This window comes from Coenobita brevimanus, chromosome 112 (genome assembly GCF_032717465.1).
Source record: "Coenobita brevimanus isolate Jiangsu-jjx chromosome 112, ASM3271746v2, whole genome shotgun sequence".
Taxonomy (NCBI): Eukaryota; Metazoa; Arthropoda; class Malacostraca; order Decapoda; family Coenobitidae; genus Coenobita; species Coenobita brevimanus.
In genome coordinates this window covers 24780353-24805880 of record NC_137065.1, presented here as the reverse complement: position 1 = coordinate 24805880, position 25528 = coordinate 24780353, and positions in this window count along the sequence as shown.

Below are 25528 nucleotides of genomic sequence, written 5' to 3'. Positions count from 1 at the left end.
GCACCTGGACAATCTCTCTCTTTCACCCCATCATTTGCACCCATTACATTCCTGTAGCTTTAGATTTACACAAAAACAAATAGCATATTCGGATTCTAGACATTGACATTGATCAGATATAGCATAAAAATCTACATAAACAAAAAATTGGTTTAGGTTTGTTACACAGTGTAATGCATGCCACGTTATGCAGTTCTTTACTAGCTTTCCTTACTGGAAAGAGTATAGCTTAGGATATTCGTATGACAATTGTGCATTATTACTGCAATTATGATAATGCAGTAGCCATTATTAAATTCTTGTACAGTACTTTGCAAGTTTAAGTTGCCACGTCCTGACAGATTTTTTTTTTTTTTTTGGCTGAAACCTCCGCTTTTGGTGAGAAACAATGGAAAATCACAAAGAAATGGTCACCTGGGTCTAAAAGTGACCTAAACAGGTAAGCCTCTGTACACCTGGAATAGTGTTCCGTGGAGGTGCGCCGCGGCTGTCACGTTTTCTAAGGTAGGGCTTAGTATGGGAAACCATTCACAACAGCTAGATATTTATTTATTTTGAACAAAAAAAACAAGTAGTACAAGATTATATTGGTTTTCATACAAAACTATAGGTGAAATAAGCATTGTTCCATTGAGCAAGCATAGTGAAATTGCCCAGATTGGCCATATACAGTATGATTCGCTATGATTGTTGTTTCAGCATACGTTTAATTTTTTCAACTTGCATAATACTTTTCCACTAACATTACACCCGTTTCCACTTTATATAACTGTTATCACATGTTTACAGGCCTTACAATTATATTTAGTGTAATGTTAGCACATATTTTACATAGTGGGTGCAGCTGCTATGACTGTTGTTTCTACTTACTTTCTATTTTTCCACTTACATTATACCCTTCCACTGATATTACACCCGTTTCCACTTTATATAACTGTTTTCACATATTTATAGACCTTACGATTATATTTAGTGTAATGTTAGCACATATTTACATACTGGGTGAAATCGCTGTCACTGCTGTTTCAACTTAAATTCTATTTTTCCACTTACATTAAACTTTTCCACTCACACTATATCAGTTTCCACCTTATATTACTGTTATCACATACTTACAGACCTTACTATTATAGTAAGTGTCAGATTATCACATATTTACAGCACTTAGAGCACCATATCGCAAGCACACACATTATCAGTAATACACTAAGGTATGGTATTCTTTGAAGCAAGGCCCAACACACAAGTCAATGTTGCAATCCACACACTCGTAACTCGTGTCTTTTCTTTGAGTGGTTTGTCTCACTTTCGAGTTACTGCAGATGTGACACCACTGCTGGGGTCTAGGGTGGTTCAGTTGAGGAGAGATGGTGCTGGGGAAGTGGCGAGCAGTGAGGCATAGGGGAGTCTGCGTGGCAGTGGCGGGGCAGAGGCGGCGGTGGGGCCTATCCTCTGCATATTTCGCAAGACAGCTCCTTCACAAACCCCTCGAAGGTCTCTGAGGTTCCAGTAGTCATGGCGTGGAGGTAGTGGCAGTTCAGGACCGTGATATTGAGCAAGTGGAAGAAGAGCTTTTTGTACTACTTCATCGTGGTCCTGGCACACTCCACATTGGAAGTCATGGAATCAGACTGCTCTACTTGGCTCATATTGACATTCTAGTCCAGTACCGACTCCAGTGTCCAGACGTGGCTCCTCCTCTCGCTGCAGTAATCCACGGAGTCTTTGTGATGCATCAGAGGGCGGTGTACCATCGACAGGAGGCAAATTTCCCTGTTGTGATTCCATACGTGGCGAGGATTTTATTTGATTTGAAAAAAAAAAAAAAATCATTCTTGTCATGTTTCCTCCCAACCATGACCATATGCCGACGGTTTTTCTTTACGGTGCCACAGACTCCTGTGTTGTGCAGGTGTAGGTACCGTGCAAGAAGGGGGCTAGTGTACCAGTTGTCCAGGTACAGCACGTGACCACGATGAAGGTATTCCTCTATCATTGTCTTTACCACGACCCCTGAGAGTCCAATACTTCGATGTTCTATTATGTCTGTCTGTGCGCCGGTGTACAAGACTATGTCTTGCACATAACCAGTCTTACAGTCACAAATAACAAAGATCTTGAACCCAAAACGGTGTCTCTTGCTGGGTATGTACTGCCGAAAAGAACTATTGCCTCTCCACAACACGAGTCTCTCTTCTATGACAAGGTCTCGATCTGGATAAAAGGGTGAGCTGAACTTTTCCCGCTGGTAATCAAATACCAGCCTTATTCTCCTCATTCTATCCATGTTATTTGCTTTAGCAGGATCGTCGGCATTGTAAAATTGGAGGCGGCTCAGAATTTGCTGAAATCTATTCTGGCCCATTACCTTCCCAAAGAAAGGTGTGTTGGTCATAGGGTCCATAGACCAGTATGCCGGGATTCGTCTTTTCCGTACAATATCCATCAAAAGAACCAGGGCTAGAAAGATAAACATTTCACCTGTGGTAACTGGGTAATCATACTGGAGGAAGTGCCTGCTTCTCGCACCTTCAAGCTCGCTTTCACAGTGTTGGCTGCTTGCGAATGTGTTTGTTTGCTCCACAATCCACTCCAGAAACTCCTCATCAAAGACCAGGTGGAAGAAATCCACCCTGGTGGAGCCGGCGTGGATTCCAGGGACCGTGCAGCCAGACCGCCACTCCTCAGTGAAGTGGTGAATGATAGGAGTGAAATTACTCCCATCTTTCCATTCCCACTACACACTACCATCTCCAGCCTCGTCCCCATTGTCACCTTCATCAGGGTGGGAAGGAGAGGGTGGTGGGGGAAGTTGGGAAGGTGGAGAGCGGCGCGCTTCCTCACTCGCGCTCCTCTTTCCTCTCCCTTTTCCTTTCCCCTTTCCCTTCCCTTTCCTTCCTTTCCCCACATCACGGGGCTGTAGGGAGGAAGTGCAGGAATATTGTGGGGAGGAAGAAGGGCTAGGGAGTGGCTCTTCCTCACGGGCCCACTGCCCACATACACCACATGCTCGCGCTGCCTCCCTCCCACCACCACATTCACATTCACTGCTCACTCCTGCCACACCACTTTCCCTTTCACCACTCACACCTGCCACACCACTCCTGCCTTCCCCATATAAAGCACAAGGCCCATATATGACTCTCTTCCTTGCTGCCTCTTCAGCTCCCCAGGGCAAAATCCTTTCTCTCCCAAGCCACAAGGTTTCATCACGTCCCATGGCTATGTCCTCATCCTCACCCTCGCCCTCCCTTTCTTCTAGGGGCTGGAGAGAGGTGTGTGCATGTGGTTGGGGTCCAGGCTGGCCTTCTCTAGCTTCACAATAAATCATGTATCACCGCTTCCTCGGAGACGGTACTTCCTCATAACTGCTGCTTGTCTCGTCTCAGGAAGCATGTAGTCTTTGTACGCCTCGTCGTCATCAAGTAGGGAATCGCTGTCGCCTGTGAAGGCATCAAGGGCAACTTGAATTTCAGCATCAGAGAGACCTCGGCACACCATGTCTGTGCTGGGTCACTGCTAACAGGTGAGTGACCAAGACAAGGGGGTGCACGGGTCATGCGGGGTCAGGGAGTGTCCCTGCCTGATGGCGGATTAAGAAAAGTGTCCAGCGCTTATGCACCAAAAATCACGCACAAAATTTGAAAAATGTTCAAATGACGGACCTCGCAATTGCAAAACGTATGGATACATCGTCAGATGTCACCGAGACAAAACGTGGGAACGTATCCATATGTCATTGGGACGCCTCAGGTTAATAGCATACTAATCTCGACTAACGTTACAGTACTGAAAATTAAAATACAGTAGACTTCCACTTTACCACATCCTTCTAGACCAGATAAATGGATTTAATGAAGGCTCTGAGGGGCCCCAGACATACCATCGTACATAACTGATACCATCCAGCAAATGGGAAAAACCACGTGGACTTGACAACCGAACACTTTTTCGTATACTGTCCATTGAATGGGGAGTATGACGCAGGCCTACCGGATTGCTTCCAACACGTAGGGTTACTCAGAATGCAGTACCACGTTGGCTGCGGTTTTTCTCACCAGCTTGGGCTAATCATGAAGAAGTCATATGACAAGGGTGTGAAATTATGGGTCAAGTTGTTGCAAAATGGTTATAGTTTTCATTTTTAGTACTACAGTATCATATTTTATTCATTTATTTTCCATTATGTGTTTGAAATCTGACTTCATGGGGGGGACCATTGGACTTACAGGATTATGGGCTTTACTGGACCAGGCTTTCCTCTACTTGATGCAGTATAGTGAGGATCTACTGAATAGACGTTTCTACGCAGATATATACTCTAGTTGTATTTACATAGATTTATATATATATATATATATATATATATATATATATATATATATATATATATATATATATATATATATATATATATATATATATATATATATATATATATATATATATATATATATATATATATATATATATATATATATATATATATATATATATATATATATATATATATATATATATATATATATATATATATATATATGTGCAGACCGCACCAAAAATTTATGCACCCCCTGATGCAACACATATAAACATTACTAACACCACCTGACACAACAAGTGTAAACGAAAGAAAGACATCCCTATGCATTAATAAACTTGGTATTGAAAAATTAGTAGTAATTTAGAGGCTTTCTTTTAACGTTCAGGCACTCTGAGATGTTTTCCGACAGAATATGGCTCACGCATTTCTGTCTAGTGAACGATATAACCTTCCGTAATGCATCGTTCAGTATCTGGTGAAAAGGCAGTGGCTGGTGACAACAGAAGATGTGATCACCACACCCACATTTATGATATATTGATCGATCGAACATGGCTCATTAGGTTGCTTATTCTTTCAATTAAAGGATAAATGCAAGGTTAATACAGCTGCTCCAGTACAAATGTGATGGTCCAGGGATGAGTTGAAATAGCCTAACTATTAAGTTGGACCGTGTCGCGGCTTAATCAGTTGACACAGACTGTGTGCTGTGTCTCCCTCGAAGGGGGGATGGTAGTGATATCGTACATCTGGCAGTATTAATGCACCCAGCTGCTGCTGTAACTGCCTCGGGGGATCTCAGTAGCTCCGAGCTGGTGGTTTCTTCGAAGTGCTTGAGAGTGAGGTGTCCTTTACTCTGTTCATTCTCTTGCTAGTTGTTCTCCTCTACAAAAGACATGGAGAATCCCAAGCACTCTACAAAAGAGCAGCTGGCAAGCACTGGGTCCCTCTGTAAGTCAGGACAGTCAGTGCATGATATCTCAATGATCGTTGGATTTGCAGAACGAACTGTTCAAAACTGGATCAAGCGATTTAAGGATGGTGGTGCTGAGGAAGTACCAGAACATGGATACCAGTCTGGGAGACCAAGGAAGACCAATAAACGGACTGCAAACGTTATCCGGCGGCAAGTGGAGGCTAACCCACGGATTTCAGGAAGAGAAATAAAAGAAAATAACCCACTACTCCTGGCTGATGTCTCCAATAGGACAGTGCAACACATCCTGCACGACAGGCTGGGTTATCACAGCTGCCTCCCCCGCCACAAGCCTTGTCTAACTTCTCGGCAAGTAAAAAATAGGTTTGCTTTTTGCCGAAAATATTCTGAGTGGGAAGAAACCAAGTGTCAGCGAGTCCTGTGGAGTGATGAAACAATTTTTTCTGTGGCTGGGAACAGAGGTGGGAATGTGTATCGTCGCAGGGGCAGTGACCCACTCGACCCTCGCTACACCAGAAGACAGAAAAATTCCCTGACAGTGTTATGGTCTGGGGTGCATTTGGGTACCATGGTCAGGGGAATTTAGTTGTGCTCCCAAAAAATGAGAACCTCAATAAAAACACCTACCTGGAACTCTTGTGTGACCACCTGCCAGAGTGTTTTGAGACTTGCCAGACTGACATTTATATGCAGGATGGTGCACCGTACCACACAGCCCATGATGTGATGCAGTGGTTGTGAGATTGTCAGGTTGAGTTCGTTGAAGATTGGCCAGGAAATTCCCCAGATTTGAACCCAATTGAAAATTTATGGGCAATTATTAAAAGGGAGCCAAGGAAACATGACACACACTCTATCCCTCAACTGATCGAAGCAGTGGAACAGGTGTGGAGGAATACTGACCCAGAACATTTAAGGAACCTAGTAGATTCTGTCCCAAAACGTCTCAAAAAGTGCCTGAAGATAAAAGGAAGACCTCTGAAGTACTAATTACTTGTAAGTACCCATTTTATTAATATTAAGATATTGTTAAATATTGTTTACAGTTGTTGCTTTGGGGGCGCACGAACTTTTGGCGTGGACTGTATATATATATATATATATATATATATATATAAATATATATATATATATATATATATATATATATATATATATATATATATATATATATATATGTTACGGAACAGAGAAAGATAATGTACACTTTAAGTGAGAATACTAAAAATCACTACTGTCCCATAAAGTTCCAGGTTCAAAACAAAGAGTTAGGTAAAATTACAAGTTAAAGTTTAATGCTCAAACTAACAACAAAACATTCAGGACTCATAAGGATAATGTAATGGCAAAAACAGGTTAAATATATGGTTAACTGCAATAGCCTCTATTAACACGAAATTAGCATGAGTAAATTTATCTAAGTCAGCCCTGTTAAAATGAGATACCAGATAATACTCAGTGAATGCCAGATATATTATTATAGATACAAAATATTATTAATGATGGCTGACAATAAGAACCTTACACAAATCACAAAAACCTTACTAGGCCCAAGAATTAACCTTATGCTACACAGTACAAGAAAAAATGCAACAACAGTTATACTCAAATTACACACAGCTGCTAGATGGTTGGAGACTTCCTGAGCACTCACAATAACAACTGTACAGGGGAGGACAGAGATGTGAGCAAAATGAGGAGCAGATCTAAGTGGCCATAATGCAGAGACTGAGCTCATTATATAGGGGCCAGCAGAGCTTGATACAACTTGTAAGAAGGATGCGCAAATGAAGCCATACGGGACAAAGAGCTGACAATCCTGCTCTGAACAACAGAAAGGACGACTTACTCTACTATAACGGTAGAAGGGGGGACTGAGGCAGAACACGCTCGTGATCAAACATGCAGCATACTGTGCGTTAAAATTACACAAAGGATGATGAAATCATAGGCTATGTAACAATATATATATATATATATATATATATATATATATATATATATATATATATATATATATATATATATTGTTACATAGCCTATGATTTCATCATCCTTTGTGTAATTTTAACGCACAGTTGCTGCATGTCTGATCACGAGCTGTTCTGCCTCAGTCCCCCCCTTCTACCGTTATAGTAGAGTAAGTCGTTCTCTCTGTTATACTTTGCGGGATTTTCAGCTCTCTGTCCCCATGGCTTCATTTGCGCATCCTTCTTACAAGTTGTATCAGGCTCTGCTGGCCCCTATATAATGAGCTCAGTCTCTGCATCATTGCCACTTAGATCTGCTCCTCATTTTGTTCACATCTCTGTCCTCCCCTGTACAGATATTATTATTGTGAGTGCTCAAGAAATCTCCAACCATCTAGCAGCTGTGTGTAATTTGAGTATAACTGTTGTTGCATTTTTTCTTGTACTGTATAGCATAAGTTTAATTTGTGGGCCTAGTGAAGTTTTTGTAATTCGTGTGGGGTTCTTTATGTCAGTCATTTTTGATAATAGTTTGTATCTGTAATTATTTATCTGGCATTCACTGAGTATTATCTGGTATCTCATTTTATCAGGGCTGACTTAGATAAATTTATTCTTGCTAATTTCGTGTTAATAGAGGCTATTGCAGTTAACCATATATTTAACCTGTTTATTTGCCATTACATTATCCTTATGAGTTCTGAATGTTTTGTTGTTAGTTTGAGCATTAAACTTTAACTTGTAATTTTACCTAACTCTTTTGTTTTGAACCTGGAACTTTACGGAACAGTAGTGACTCTTCGTATTCTCACTTAAAGTGTACATTATCTTTCTCTGTTCCGTAACAATATATATATAGTTGCAAGGAGAGTGGAAAGGCTACAGGAGGATGAGAAAAAGGCAGAGTATAAGAGAGAAGTGGAGGAACGATTGGGCAAATATGAATTGGAGCAGATGGGAGACGTGGAAGGTGTGTGTAGAATATTTACAGAAGAAATATGTGCAGCATGTGATGTGGTGTGTGGAAGGAAGAGAAGACGGAGGGGGGTGCAAGGAACAGCGTGGTGGACTGAAGAGGTGAAACAGGCTGTGGCACAAAAGAAGAAAGCATACAATGAATGGATGAGAAATAGGGGCGTGGAAGAGGTTGAGAGGCGGAAGAGAGAGTTATATGTAGAAAGGAAGAGAGAGGTGAAAAGATTAGTAAGAGAGAGTAAGAAGAGAGTGGATGAGGAATTTGGAAGAAATTTGAGTGTAAAGTGGAGGGACTGTAAGAAAATGTTCTGGAGAGAGGTGAAAAGAGTAAGACAGGGTGGAAGTGAAGTTAGCAGGGGAGTGAAAGATAAAAATGGTAGATTACTAGTGGAGAAGAGAGAAAAAGTGAGCAGATGGAGAGAACACTTTAAGGAATTGTTGAACGTAGAGGATGGAAGTAATGCGAGTATAAGTGGCTGGGGAATGGCTGGGAGAAGGAGGGAGGTGAGAAGACAGGAAGAAATCAGTATGATAGAAGTTGTGGAAGCAATGAAGAAAGTTAAATCGGGGAAAGCCCCATGAATTGATGGAGTGTGTGGTGAAATGCTGAAGCATGGGGGAGAGATAGTAGTAGAATGGATGTGGAAGATGTGCAGATTGGCCTGGGAGGAAGGTAGAGCCCCGGAGGATTGGAAGTCAGGTATAATTATTCCCTTGTACAAAGGAAAAGGGGAAAAAGAAGTGTGTGATAACCATAGGGGCATTTGTCTTCTTAGTATAATAGGAAAAGTGTATGGTAGGATACTTATTGACAGAGTTAGAGAAAGAACAGAGAAATTAGTTGGAGAAGAACAGGGAGGCTTTAGGAAGGGAAGAGGTTGTGTAGATCAGATATTCATTCTCAGATCTTTAGTGGAAAAGTTTATAGAGAAGGGAAAGAAGTTGTATGCGGCATTCATGGATTTGGAGAAAGCATATGACAGGGTGGATAGACAAGGATTGTGGAAAGTGTTAAGAATATATGGAGTAGATGGAAAGTTGTTGAATGCTGTGAAGAGTATGTACGATGGTGCGAAGGTTGCAGTGCGTGTGGATGGTGATCTAAGTGAATTTTTCTCTTTGAAGGTTGGGTTGAAACAGGGATGTGTCATGTCTCCACGGTTGTTCAATCTGTACATGGAAGGGGTAATAAAAGAGGTACAAGGTAGGGTAGTGGATGTTGGAGTGGCCATGGTGAGAGAGGATAGTGTTTGGAAACTCCCTGTACTGTTGTTTGCAGATGATACTGTGTTGTGGAGTGAAGACGAAGGAGAGCTGCAAGGCTTGGTGGATGAGTTTGGGAGAGTGTGTAAGAAACGGAATCTAAAGGTGAATGTAGGGAAGAGTAAAGTGATGGTCTTTGAGAGAGGTGAAGTCAGTGAATGTACAGCGAGGTTGGATGGTGAGGAATTGGAAAGTGTGAGTACGTTAAAGTACTTGGGTAGTGTGATGAGTAAGGATGGAGGTTTGGAGGGTGAAGTGCTTGAAAGGGTACAGCAGGGAAGAAAGGTTGCTGGTTCCTTGAAAGCAGTGATAAGAAACAGGGAAGTGAGCATGGAAGTGAAAAAGTTACTACATGACAGTATTGTGATACCAACTCTAACGTACGGAAGTGAAGCTTGGACGTTGTTGGAAGGACACAAGTCAAGAGTGAGAGCAGTGGAAATGAGTTATTTAAGAGGAGCCTGTGGAGTCACATGGAGAGACAGGCTGACGAATGAGGATATAAAGGAGCGTTGTGGTGTTGCTGTGGATGTGATAGGAAGCGTTATGAGGAACACACTGAGGTGGTTTGGCCATGTGGAGAGGATGGAGGGTGAAAGACTGACGAAGAGAGTGTATGTGAGTGAGGTGGAGGGGGAAAGAGGGAGGGGGAGGCCGAGGATGAGATGGAGGGATGGGGTGGAGAGATATATGAGAGAGGGGGGTGTGAGCTGGGAGCAGGGGAGTGAAATGGCGGGGGACAGGGAGACTTGGAGGCGATTTGTTTGTGGCCACCCCAAACGGGATTGAGGCGTCTGGCAATATATATATATATGAACTTTATAGACAAAAATAAAGTAAGCATTGTCTCATAGGCGGTATTAATGCTTCTATAATATCTGAAAACTAAGATGTGATATTACAAGCTTCAGTAATGAAAATGTCAAAGCAGATGATAACTGACTAGATATCAGCTCTTTAATGTATTATAAAACGTTTTTGTTTAACTTGCCTTAATTATTCAATTTTATATTCACAAGTTGGGATTGTTCATGCCTGATAAGAAAATAATGAAAGATATTCCTCAAGCCTGCGACTTCATGGGCCCGCCCTTGTGAAGTCAGACATGAATTTCGATTCAGCTATGGCCTGAGTCATGCTGCCTGAGCCCAACTTCAGTAAGCAGTGAGCCTGAGCTTGGGATCGTTTCAATCCAGACTTCCTAGTTCGACTGAAGACTCGTTCTGGCATTTGGGCTATGGTAACAGTGCGATGGAGACCATTCTCTTGACTGCCAAGTAAAGAGAATGGGATGCAATAGTTGTCCTTTGAATCTCCATATACCCATGTAAAAATAATTATAGCAATCTTTGGCATTCTTTGCTTTTGACCTCATACGCCTTGCAAAAAATATATATGTCACAGTATCGACCATCACTATAGTGACATTTTTAAAATACGGTATACCCAGCAATGGAGAGGTTTTTCGAACTGGAGCTTCAGATTTGGCAATCATTAACCACTCCAGGACAAGAGGTCTTTCCGAAACTGTATAAAATCGCCTCCACAAGCATGTGTAAGAAAGATGTCATCACAGTGAACTGGTTAAATCAAGTTTTGTATATTAACTTCAAGCCCACCAACAAAAGATCATGGGTGAGGCCTTCAGTTTCAGAATTTCCCCCCATCCCTTGCCTACTCTCCCTGGCCATTCTACTCTCCTAGCCCTTCCTACTGTCCCTTGCCTTCCTACCTTCCCTTGACTACCTCCCCTCCCTTGCCTTCCTACTCTCCCTGGCCTTCCTGCTCTCCCGTGTCTGTCTCCTTTCCTTTACGTTTCCTGCTTTCATTTGTCTCCTAAATTACTCTTGCCCTCCTCCTCTCCTTTGCTTTCATACCTTCCTTTGACTTCCTTCTCACCCTTGCTTTCTTACTGCTCCTTGCTTTCCTCCTCTCTCCTTTCTTTTCTTACTCTCCTTTGCCTTCTCACTCTCCCCTACGTTCCTACTCTTTCTTGCCCTCCTAATCTCCCTTTCTTGCCACCTTTTCCTTGCTTTCGTACTCTCCCTTGAAGTCGTCTTCTTTCTGGCTTTCCTCCTCTGCCTACATTCTTCTTTTTCCTTACTTCCTTTCTCTTGACTTTTCCTGCTTCCTCTCTCATGCTTTCCTGCTATTGCATATTTTCCTGCCTTTCCTTACTTTTCTCCTCTTTCTTATGTTCCTCCCCTTCCTTACTTTCCTCCTACTCTTCTCTTTTCTCCCCTCGCTTGGTTTCTGTCTCTGCTTTCCTCCACTACCCTACATTTCTCCTCTTTGTTACTTTCCTCTCCTTTCTTACTTTCATTCTCTCTCTTATTAACCCCCTTTTCCTTACTTTCCTTTTCCCCCTTCCTTTCCTCCTCTCCCTTGCTTTCCGTCGCATCCTTGCTCAAGTTTATATCTGGGCTGAGCCTTCTCTTTGTTGGCTTTGCACTCCCTTCACTTTCATGTTTATTAAATCCTTTTCTGCTGAGGTGTCAAATATATTTGCACTTATGTTACTGGGGGGTTGGAACTCGTATATAAGGCAGACTGGCATAAGACAGACAGTTAAGAAATAAATTATAGTGGAGCAGGTAAGGAAAGGTCTTCATCCTGCAGCGGACCTCCATAGGCTGATAATAATGGCGATGTTATTGTTTTAATTGTAAGAATTTTATTTATGTCATGACAGCTATTCAATGCAGATCAATTTATATGTATTGCAAATATGTAAAGTTAACCGTTGTTTACCTTAACCCGCCCCGTCCCGGCCACTTTTCGACCACTGGTACCCCCCAATCCCGGGCAATTTTCGACCTTTTTTTTTTTTGCTAAAACTTTCGCTTTTGGTGAGAAACATCGAAAATTCATAGAGAAATCGCTCACCTGAGGTTTAAAATACTCATTACAGGTAGGAGAGCCTCGTTACCTTACTGGGTTTTCTATCAGGCTGGCACCAAAGAAAACGAGTTCTATGGGAGGATAACTATTTCACATCACTCATAAACGGTATTTATTTATTTACTGTTACGAATTTATATGTAGTACAAGAGTATATTGGTTTTCAAGCAGTAATATAGGCATTATAAGCATTGTTTCACTCACTAATACCTGACCTTTTTTGCCACATTACCTGATCATCATTTCTAACTGTTTCTTCCTCTAATGCTATGTAAAGTTTGTCCTCCACATTGTCATTGATTGGGGAATCACTCTGGCCCTGAATTTCGTACCGTGGCATGACATGGCTATACTGGCCAGGTCACTGATAACAGGTGAATTGCTGAGAAAAGGGCATGCAGGGGGGGGGAGGAGGTCATGCTGGGTAAGGCATTGTCTCTGCCTGGCATCTTGTTGAGGAAGGTGTCCCGTGTATACGTACCAAAAATGACTCGCGAAAATTGAAAATCGTGGAAATTATGAATCTTGCAATTGCAGGACGTTGAAGTACGTCCTCGGGATTAGCTGTGACAAAACGTGAGGACGTGGAAGTACGTCCTCGGGACGGCGCGGGTTAAACATGTTATGTTATTCAGTAATATTTTTAACACAGTGACGTTTATGTTTTATTCTTGGTACCACCAGCCGATATTATTCAGCTTATGATAGACAACTGGCAATAAAGGGTTTAGAAACCCGGAAGATCCACAGTAATCTAACAAACATCATATCGACAGAGCAATATATTGAAAAAAGAAATCATGCTGACAGTGTTGGAACGAACAGCTTTGTACACAGACTCTGTATTCATCATAAATTTTTATAATGTCGCTTACAGCAAAATAAACATTATAAGCCTCGTATATCTCTGCAGCACTCGAATATATTTCCTCCACCTGCCGCGGAAACCTCAACATGAAGGCAGCAAATTGTGGAAAATATAATTCTCTCCTGGCCAATCCAGGATGAGACGGTGTTGGGTCGCGGGGGTTTAAGAGATATTGCGTTGTCTGCCTGGACGGAGAAAAACTTTGTATTGTGTGTGTATGTGTGTGTGTGTGTGTGTGTGTGTGTGTGTGTGTGTGTGTGTGTGTGTGTGTGTGTGTGTGTGTGTGTGTGTGTGTGTGTGTGTGTGTGTCTGTGTGTGTGTGTGTGTGTGTGTCTGTGTGTGTGTTTATAAGTGTATGTGTGAATAAGTGTATGTGCACCTCATGGGAACCACCTCATCATGGTAGGCGGCTTGCGTACGGTACCACATAAAGCTGGTGGGCTGTACCAGTGGGGCGAGATTCCCCCCGATTCAGCAGAGGGACAGGGTTACCCATGCAGGCAGGGCCATCAGCGAGAGGTCAGACTAGAGTGTTCTCAGGCCCACTGCCTTGGATGGGTTAAGGCTATGGGAGTAAATCCTGAACGAAACTCCATAAGTGGAGTTCCATGGAAGACAGGGCTTGACAGACAGAGCTTCCGCAGATTTCTGCAACCCTGATCTGTAGATGGTCATTGTGGACCTTCATGCCACCATCACAGGCTGAAAAGAGCCATGTCACGTGGTGGTAAGGATTCCGCACCCTCATCATCACATCAGATTCATTCATTGTGCAGGCCCACTGTTATATTCACATCCCATTTCATCCTTTCACTAAAATAAATAGACTTATGTTGACAGGATTGGGTGACGGTGACAGGTCATGGATGTGGCCAGAAGAGATCATACATCCAGTGCGACTAAGCCGCCAGAAATGGATGCCCAACTGCTTACCCTTCATGGGGAGGGACATAGAAAAGGAAAACTAAGCATTTGCTCTTCCAAACCACCTGCGCAGATAACCGCATCTGTCAAGGAATCCCAAATTGCTGTCAAAAAAACAAAAGAATTCCTCTAAATATTCCAACCTGAAATATACGAACGTTGCCTGATACTGACCAGACACATGACCATGAACTGGAAAGAAATAAAATTTACATTGCTGCCTTGTCTGAGACTCTGCTCTCAGGAGTTGGGCAAACTAACAGACACTTGAGAAAGGTATACCTTTCTCTGGAGGCGACATCCAGACAATGTAAGAAGAAATCATGGTACTGGCTTTGCCGTCCAAGGCAACCTACTACAGAAGATCCAAGAATCACCCATGGGTATATCAGAGAGGCTAATGTCCCGGCACATACTACTCTCTAAAGGCCAATATGCAACACTCATCAGTGCCTATGACCCAACGCTTGACTCTGAGGACACGGTCAAAGATTCGTTTTATGACTCTGGATGATAACATTCGCACAATAACACATAATGACTAATTCATCCTGCTTGGAGATTCAGTAGAAGAGTAGAAAAAGATAATTGCCTCTGGCAAAGCAGTATAGGCTGCCATGGTGTTGGAAACATGAACAAACAATGGCCTTAGATTGCTTTCCTTATGCTCAGAACCCAGTCTGTTCATCACCAACACCATTTTTCAACCTGAGAATAAAAACAAGAACACCTGTGGGAAATATTCTCCCCAAGAGCAGTTGTGCTCTCTAGTTTTTAAAATAGTCGTCCTTGGTTAGACAGCAGAGGAAAACTTGACAGCTTTAATATCTTCAAGCTGTTTTTACTACCCAGAAATTACGTTCTCTTTAATAATTCTTATTATTGATAAATTAAATGCTACTGCATTTAACCCTTTTGGACAACTATATTGTAAATACATGTAATTACTTGGGAATTTCCACTGACCTAAACTGCGTCTGCGCGTTAGATGACGTGTCTGAGGATGAAAAGTTTTAACATATTTACCTAGATTAGGGGAATATTTGGTTTGGCTTTAGTTTAATTAAAACTAAGATTAATTAGTTATATATCATGATGTAATCTAACTGTATTTAGCATTGTAATTAAAAAATAGTTGGTACCTCTACAATTCTATGAGGGATCAGAGGATCGCCATGTTGTCTCACTCTGCTCCTAGATCTCGTCGAGCTATCACTCTGCTCCTAGACAAGGTCCAAGCACGTGTGTACATACGCACCTCAAGGACGCTTGACAGCCCAAGCAATCGACAGAAAAGCAGGCTCGTCGTCATCTCCTGTCCGAATCTTTCTAGCTAAGTAAACTTAACGAATTGGCCAATTCAAGGGGGGATTAGCTAGTAGATAGAAGAGTAATAGTTAGGTGAGTTAAGGTGTAAATTACAGTTCACCTAACCCCATGAGACTTGTTTGAATTTACTTGAGGACAATCTTAGGGACAAGTGAGGACCTACAACTTGTTTACTACAAAAAAATTAAAATATTTTCGAGCCCCGAGTGAGGATACCGAGTTATATTAAAATAAATATTTCTTAGTTTTTGGTGCCCCGAGTGAGGACCTACGATTTGTATACTACTAGAAAAATTTTACTACAACACCTGGATGCACCAACGATCTAGACACTGCCACCTAACTGACAGTGTCATTGCAAAGCAGGGAGACCAAAGAGAAGTTCTTATAACCAGAGCCATGAGAGGTGCTGAGTGCTCAACAGATCATAACCTTATACTCACCAAACTGCAACTAGTCATTCACCAACGAATGTACTGCAGGCCATCTTCCAAAATCTAAACTGTAGTATTTTAATGGATGTGGCAACTTTTAAGATCTTCCGCAGCACTGTTACAGACAAGCTCTCTCAATGGCCACCACTTGATCCAAAGAACAATGCAACAAACAGATGCAGCATTGCTTAACATTAAGACACTGCTTTAAAACACCGTAGTAGAAACCCTAGGCTTCTCCACTCACTGCCATAAGAAACTGGTTTGATGAAAATGCTGACATACATGACCTTCGTGCAATGAAGAATAGAAAACATAACAACTGGTGGCTTATCCTGGATCCTTAACCCTAAAAACTGAATTCTAGGATCTCAGAAATGAAACCCAGAGAAAAGTGCTTGATATGGAGAACAAATAGTGCGCTGAGTGGGCAAAAGAACTGCAAAGATTGGCTGATATTAGTGACCAACATGGGTTCTACAAGGCTGTAAAAACCATCACTGACCCATCCAAATATAACATAACCCCTATCCAATCAGCTGAAGTAGAGCTCCTAAGAGATAAACAAGGTATCTTAGAAAGAAGAGCACAATTTATACTACTTGACTGAATCGAAGGAAGCTGTTGGAGCCCAATATCCTTCATAACATCCCAAATGCTCCACAAATGGCAAATCTCAAGTGTCCCTTCTACACTTGCAGAAAATGTTCAGGCTAACTCAATAATAACAAATTCCCTGGTCCTGATGGCATACCATTTGAACTAATCAAAGAGGGTAGCCAGTTACTCCACCAGCACCTCCATGATCTCATGCTAACCAGTTGGAGCCAGGAATGAATTACATCTGAATTACTTAGTTCTTATATTATTACCACCTGGAAGAAGAAAAAGAACCACTCAAACTGTGAGAAAGGAAGAAGTATCTTCATCTTTGTGAATGCTGGCAAAGTACTAGCCAAGAAAATATTATCTAGACTGACAAAACTGTGTCGACACTTCTTGAACCACAGTGTGGACAGGACCAACATGTCCGTGATGTGATCTTCGTTTGCCCGACAGACACAAGAAGAATACAAGCAGAACCGTGACATATTATGCATTCATCGATTTTACAAAAGCGTTTGAAACTGACAACAACGAATTTCTATGGAATGCTGTTTCAAAATTTGGAGTTCCAAATTCTTACCCTTCTGAAGAGTTTGCATGACAACATGCGTGCTCATGTGTCTATAGCTGGGAGTATTTCTGAGTCCTTCAGCGCGGATGTGGGAGTGCAGCAAAGATGTGTCCTGGCTCCTGTCATTTTCAACATCTGCTTAACCACAGTCACCCTTTTATGTCACCAACAAATGAACCCTGATGATGGATTAAAAATCCAGTTCCATCTAGGCAGTAACTTATTCAGTCTCAGACTTGTTAAAACACAAAGACTGAAATAACTCATTTCCTAGAGCTACAATAAGTTGTTGACTGTACTGTGCTTGCACATACAAAAAAGTCTCACCATCGTCTTCTACATATACTGTGCAATGGGGCTCCAAATAAATATCAGTAAAACGGAAATAATATCTCAGAGAAACTACCAAGCTTAGCTTCTTGCATTTCAGATAAATGGCATTTACGTAAAACAGGTGGAGAATATTGCCTACCTTAGAAGTGTGTTCACAGATAAACATAGTATTAATGCAGAAATCCTTGAACGAACCAACCACGCTTCACCCTATTTTGAATATCTCAGATCCAGAGTCTTTGAAAACACCAACTTGAGAATCGAGACGAAGGTGTCAGTATATACGCCTGTATGCCTCTCCACACTCTTATACGTTGCTAGATTCTGGACTACTTACCAGTATCACATCAAAGAGTTTCAATCGTTTAATATCGATGCTTATTGTGCACACTAGGATTCAGATGTGAGGATAACTCCCTTACTCAAAAATTCTTCAGTGGTCGAAGCCAATCTGTATATAAACCATGCTGGTTAAAAAGCAATTGGGATGGGTCGGACATGTTCAGCATGCTTGAGCACCGCCTTCCCCACCAGGTTCTGTATGGCCAACTCCCTGCAGCATGGCATAACCCTGGGGGACAAAAGAAGAAATATAGCAATCCTATAAGGACAACTCTGAAGAAGTGCAACATCATGCCAAAAGAATTTGAAACTAATGCCTCCGACAGAACACGCTGGTGAGTCCTCTGCAACAAAGGAAAAATTCATCATGAAGAAATTCGGGACCTGGCCAGAGAAGAGTGTAGACAATGAGGGCACAACCATATCAGAGTTCTTCCAGCAAATCCAGACTTGGACATGCCGACAGTGACAAAGTTTGCGGATTCAGGATTAGTCTGCTCAGTCACACAAGTTGGCACCAAAGACAATGAGAAACCTTACATATGGCAGACGTCGTCTTCTGTAGCAGTACAGCTCTAAGTGAGGTGTGTGTGTGTGTGTGTGTGTGTGTGTGTGTGTGTGTGTGTGTGTGTGTGTGTGTGTGTGTGTGTGTGTGTGTGTGTGTGTGTGTGTGTGTGTGTGTGTGTGTGTGTGTGTGTATGTGTGTGTGTGTGCAGGTGAGGTGAATCCAGTGAGAGGAGTGTTGATACAGATTACAAAAGCAAACAGGAATGCAAGAGGAGCACGAGAAGGAGAGGTAATCAAATACAAGTACAAAGTAGTGCAAAGGAATGCAAACAGGAACAAACACACTGTGATTTACTAAGCCGTGTGCTTTACGCTAGATAAAATTTACACTTAAGCTGCTATGACTCTTAGCTTAATATTGTTTTTGTTGTTGCAATCCCGGGCACTGCTGCAGGAAACGGGCCATTTCAACGGATCTCTCCAAGAGATTTTTTTTTTTTTTGCTGAGGTTATGTTGACTGATTATTTATGCTATGAATTCGTAATATATGAGGTGAGGGAGGCGCAGGAGGTGTCCCCTGGCATTAGCTGGAATAATATCACAAATGCCTCGATCATGAAAGCATTAATGTTTCACTTGTTTATGTTTACGTGAGTGCATCTGACATACATATCCTTGTGGTGGCGTTCAGGAAGGATGGATGCATAGCTAGCATAATACACCCATCACATCTCGCATCAAGAGAGGTGGAAACTCGGTGTTGCCCCAGAACATGACTGACATTGCAAGATTCAGCTGCGGTGCGCTTAGTGTGATATCAATGTACCACCACCAAACACTGCCGAGACAGGAGGATATGGACTTAATGGACGGAAATCGAACTAAGATATGTTGTAAGTTGCAGCAGGAACAAGAGAGAGAGAGAGAGAGAGAGAGAGAGAGACAGACAGACAGACAGACAGACAGACAGGCAGACAGAGAGAGAGAGAGAGGCAGACAGAGAGAGGGACACACACACACACACACACACACACACACACACACACACGGATGAAGATGACAGACAGACAGTCAGACACACACACACACACACACACACACACGCACGCACGCACACACACACACACACACACACACACACACACACACACACACACACACACACACACACACACACACACACACACACACACACACACACACACACACACACACACACACACAGATGATGAAGATGAAGATAAAGATGATGATGATGATGATGAAGATGAATGAAGTGAGGGACTAATAATGAAGGAATGGGAGAAATATGAAAAATTACTGATCAGTTTTATTAAATTATTATTGACAGAAGTGACAACAGTATTGTCAAAACTGCTCTTCATCAACCTAGCTAGTATACTACCCCCTTTTGCTTGTCCTAGTTTTCTTTATCATCTCTCTCTCTCTCTCTCTCTCTCTCTCTCACACACACACACACACACACACACACACACACACTGCGATTGCCTCTTGTTCTACCCTGTTCGTCTTTTTGTTTTCCCTCTTTGTCTTCTCGCCTCTTTGACCACCTCTTGTGCGATGCGATTCTCACTCCACACTTTCATCAGTGCTTGAGTCAACAGTCCATTCCCACACATTCTCTCCTTTTCTCCCTTTCTCTCTCACCTCTTTCATGCTGCGTCGTCTGTTTATCTTTGTTCATTGTACATTGCGACAGACTGTTTTCTAAGGTCTTTCTTGTTTTTAGATTTGTTTTTTCTTGGCAACAATTGTTTGGCAGATATTTCTGTCTTACATTTAACTCTATTCTATCTCGGAGTGGTAGGTGTGGGCGCCCATCATCCATCCACTTAGTGTAGTGGTACTTTACTTTTAGGGTAGCTCTACAATGAGTGGCAAGCCAAATGATTTCCTGTAAACTAGGAAAGCATTTACAGCGCTGGGTGGTAACCTTATAACCAACCAACACGTGTTCCCTACGTGACAACAAGTGGGTTGACGGAATGTTAGTGCCCCTTTCCGGAAAACAGCTAACTAAAAATACAAACAAGAAGCCTCGGACCAGGACTGACCAAAAAGTGACGACTAAGGACCGAACAAAGGACATGGTACGGATAGCTACATGGAATGTAAAGGGTGCAAACGATGAGGTGAAAGAAAGAGAGCGGTGCTTGAGGGTGCGAAAGTGGATGTATGTGGATTAACTGAAACTAAATGGAGAGGTAAGAGAGTGAGAAAATGAGAGTATGAATGGGGTATATGCGCGTGAGTAGGTGAGAATAAGAAGGTAAAAGGAGTGTGTATTGTTGTGAGTAACAGATGGAAAGAGAATTTAAGAGAGTATGGATCGGTTGGTCTAAGGATTGTGTGGGTAAGATTGAAAGTTGGACTGCAAATGTGGGTGATTGTGTGCATGTATGCGCCAACGCAAGATCGTGCAAGCAGAGTGAGAGAGGAGCTCTGGACAAATGTGGAAGCGTGCATGGAAAAGTTTGAAAGGAATGAGAGATATGAATCGAAAAGTAGGGAATGTGAAGGTGGGTGAAATAGTTGGTGAGTGGAGTGTGCCTGCAGAGATGGATAAGAATGGCAGTGCCTTAGTGGACATTTGTGCCGGGATGGGGTTCTGATAGGTAATACCCTCTGCAGGTACAAAGTGATCCATAGGTATACGTGACGAGTGATGAGAAGGGTGGGTGTGAACTGAATAAAAGGAAGACAATGACTGATTATGTGTGCGTGGATAAAAGGATGAGAAGGTGTGTAATGGATGCAAGAGTATATAGAGGTTGGGGGAGTGGACTCTCTGACCACCACCAAATGAAATGTAGAAATAAAATAAGGGAAGGCCAGCAGGAAATAGTGCATAAAAGGAGTGTGGAAAGGTTACAAGAGGAAAAAAAAAAGATTATAAGAGGGACGTGAAGAAGCAATTAGATTAATATGGATTGGAGGAGATGGGGGTCCTGGAAGGTGTGTCCAAGATATTCACGGAAGAAATCTGTGCAGTATGTCAGGTAGTGTGTGGGGTGAAGAGAAGACGAAAGGGAGTGCAGGGAAAATCATAGTGGAATGACGAGGTGAGAGAGGCTGTGGCACAAAAGAAGAAAGCATATAGTGAGTGGATGAGAAACAGGGACGTGGAAGAGGTTGAGAGACGGTAGAGAGAGTTATATGAAGAGAGGAGGAGAGAGGTGAAAAAAAATGGGAAGTGAGAGTAAGATGGGAGTGGATGAGGAATATGGAAGGAACTTCAGTGTAAAGTGGAGGAGAAGTAAGAAAATGTTATGAAAAGAGATATGGAGTGTTAGACAGGGTGCCAGAGAAGTTAGCAGAGGAGTGCAAGATAAAAATGGTAGATTACTAGTGGAGAAGGGAGAAAAAGTTAGCAGATGGAGAGAACACTTTAAGGAATTGTTGCACATAGAGAATGAAAGTAATGCAAGTATAAGTGGCTGAGGAAAGGCTGGGAGAAGGAGGGATGAGAGAAGAAAGGAAGAAATCAGTAGGATGGAAGTTGTGGAAACAAGAAAGTTTAAATGGGGAAAACCCCAGGAATTGATGGAGTATGTTGTGAAATGCTGAAGAATGAGGGAGAGATAATAGCAGAATGCATGTGGAAGATATGCGGATTGGCCTGGGAGGAAGGTCGAGTCCCGGAGGATTGGAAGTCAGGTATAATTATTCCCCTGTACAAAGGAAAAGGGGAAAAAGAAGTGTGTGGTAATCACAGGGGCATTTGTCTTCTTAGTAATATAGGAAAAGTATATGGTAGGATACTTATTGACAGAGTTAGGGGAATAGCAGAGGAATTAGTTGGAAAAGAACAGGGAGGTTAATGGATGGGAAGAGGTTGTGTAGATCAGATATTCATTCCTAGATCTTTAGTGGAAAAGTTTCTACAGAAGGAAGGAAGTTGTATACGGCATTCATGGATTTGGAGAAAGCTTATAACAGGGTGGATAGACAAGGATTGTGGAAAGTATTAAGAATATATGGAGTAGATGGGAAGTTGCTGAAGGCCGTTAAAAGTTTGTATGAGGGTGCTAAGGCTACAGTGCGTGTGGATAGCGAACTGAGTGAACTTTTCTGTTTGAAGGTTGGACTGAAACAAGGATGTGTCATTTCTCCATGGTTGTTAAGTCTGTATATGGATGGGGTAAGAAATGAGATACAAGGTAGGGCAGTGGATGATGGAGTGGCCATAGTGAGAGAGGGCAGTGTTTGGAAACTCCCTGGACTGTTGTTTGCAGATGATACTGTGTTGTTAAGTGAAGACGAAGGGGAGCTGCAAGGCTTGGTGGATGAGTATGGGAGAGTGTGTAAGAAACGAAATCCAAAATTGAATCTAGGGAAGAGTAAAGTTGTGGGCTTAGAGAGAAGTGAAGTCAGTGAATGTACAGTGAGACTGGATGAGGAGGAAATGGAAAATGTGAGTGCATTTAAGTACTTGGGTAGTGTGGTGAGTTAGGATGGAGATTTAGAGGGTGAAGTGCGTGAAAGTGTACAACAAGGAAGAAAAGTTGCTGGTTCCTGGAAAGCAGTGAAAAGAAACAGGGAAGTGAGCATGGAAGTGAAAATGCTACAACTTGACAGTATTGTGATACCAACTCAAACGTATGGAAGTGAAGGTTGGACCTTGTTGGAAGGACAGAAGTCAAGAGTGAGAGCAGTGGAAATGAGTTATCTGAGAGGAGCATGTGGAGTCACATGAAGAGACAGAATGACAAATGAGGAAGTGAGGGGGCGTTATGGTGTGGATGTGGATGTGATAGGAAGCGTTAGGAGAAACACCATGAGGTGGCTTGGCCATGTGGAAAGGATGGAGAGTGAGAGACTGACGAGGATAGTGTATGTGAGTGAGGTGGAGAGGGGGAGAGGGAGGGGGAGGCCAAGGATGAGATGGAGGGAAGGAGTGGAGAAGTATATGAGAGAGGGGGGAGTGAGCTGGGAACAGGGCAATGAAATAGCGGGGGACAGAGTGACATGGAGGCAATTCGTTTGTGGCCATCCCTTACAGCATTAAGGTGTCTGGCAATAGATAGATAGATAGACTATCTGGGAGGATTAGTCGCATTCTTCATTAATCTCTAAAATACGGGATCTTATACTCATGCTAAATAAAACTCATAGTACTGAGATTTAATTTCTATTCTCTGGTTTTATGGTAACAATCTTTCTTGACTCCTCATCACCTCCCTCTTTATAACGCCTTGTAGTGTCAACGTAAGTTTTGTAACGTATTTTCTAAATCGATTTTGTCTGCATAATGCAGCTCATTAACCTCATGTATACTCTTGTTGCAAACCCGGTAAATAATAAATCGATTTAAGTCAGCTGCAGGTCAGTATTATGTTCATACACGTAAAATAAATTGTCTAGAAAATAAGCTACCAAGTGTCCTATTTCACCTAGAATACTTGGCAATGCAATCCCTGCCCTTACATTCTTCCTCACTCTTTCCCTCGGCATTTTGGAAGTCCTCTCCTCATTTTTGTCTCATCCTTCTTACCTCATTCCCACGTCATTATGGGCCGTCTTCTAGCTGTCAGAGAATTAATGACACCCTTGTCTTACAGATTTCTTATACTACTACGTACTACAATGTAGTACGTAGTACGTAATTGAACAAAGTGAGTGGAAGAATTATCGTGACATAAGTTTATTAAGTGTGGTAGGGAAGGTATGATGGAAGAATTATTATACAGAAAGTAAGAGAGAAATAAGAAGTCCTAGCGAGTGATGAACTGGGTGGCTTTAGGAGTGGTAGGGGATGTGTGGATCAAATATTTGCTGTAAGACAGACAGTGGAGAAGGCGTGTGAGAAGGACGATAAGGTGTTTATGGCTTTCATGGATCTGGAAAACGTATCCGACAAAGTAGACAGAGGAGGAATGTGAAAGGTTTTGCGCATGTACGGTGTAGATGGTTAGCTGCTAGGTCCCGTCAAGAGTTTATATAATGGTAGTGAAGCATATGTAAGTGTAAATGGGCATCTAAGTGAATGGTTCCCGATCGGTGTGGGTGTGCAAGAAGGTTGCGTGATGTCCCAATAATTGTTCAATATATATATATATATATATATATATATATATATATATATATATATATATATATATATATATATATATATATATATATATATGTATATATATATATGTATATATATATATATATATATATATATATATATATATATATATATATATATATATATATATATATATATATATATATATGAGTGGGATGATGAGAGAAGTAAAAAACATGAGTAATGGAGAGAGGGATGGCGTTGGTAATGAATGGTGTTGAATAGAATATCTCAAATATGTTGTATACTGATGATGCAGTGCTACTTGGAAATACCGCACAAGAACTTGGTAGGCTAGTGGAGAGTTTTGCTAATGAGTGTGAGCGTCGTGCCCAGATAGTAAATGTAGGAAAAAGTAAAGTGATGGTTATTAAGAGAGAAAGTGAATCCCAGTGTGATGTTACAGTGAATGGAGAGAGACTGGAATTGGTGAGAGAGTTCAAATACTAGGGTACAATGATAGGAAAGAGAGGAAAATGTGCGAAAGAAATGGAAAGTAGAGTGGCACAAGGAAGGAAAGTAGCTGGTGCCTTGTCAGGAAACAGAGACTTGAGTGTTGCAGCTGCACGAGGCTTACATGAAGGAGTGTTAGTGTCAACTTTAACAAATGTATATGAGACTATGGTGTGGCATGAAAATGAAAAGTCAGGAGTAAGAACAGTGGTTATGGGACTGCTGAGGAATGTATGTGGAGTACAGAGAGGGGATAGGATAGGAAATAATGTGATTCGTGAAAGATGCGAAGAAATCTGTGGATACCAGAAATGCAGGGAGTGTACTGAGTTGGTATGGTCATGTGGAGAGAATGGATAAGAACAGAGTGGTGAAAAAGGTATATCTGAGAGAATCGGAAGGAGGAAGGAGGCGAGGTAGGCCAAGGAGAAGTTGGAAGGATATGGTGTGGATGAGTATGTGAGGAAGAGAGGTACGGAAGTCGGTGAGGGACTGGCAAGAGATCAAGCTAGCTGGATGAACGTTGTAAGAAGTGCATGATCAGGGATTTTTTAACGTGGCAGCGTCCGGGTTAACTCTATCGGACACGTTTATGCGAAGCTACAAAATGTGGTGAATGTTTTTGGCGTATCAGATAGAGCCAGGATTCGGGGGGCTTGAATGATGTGTGAATGGAAGCGTGACCCATTGGATTGG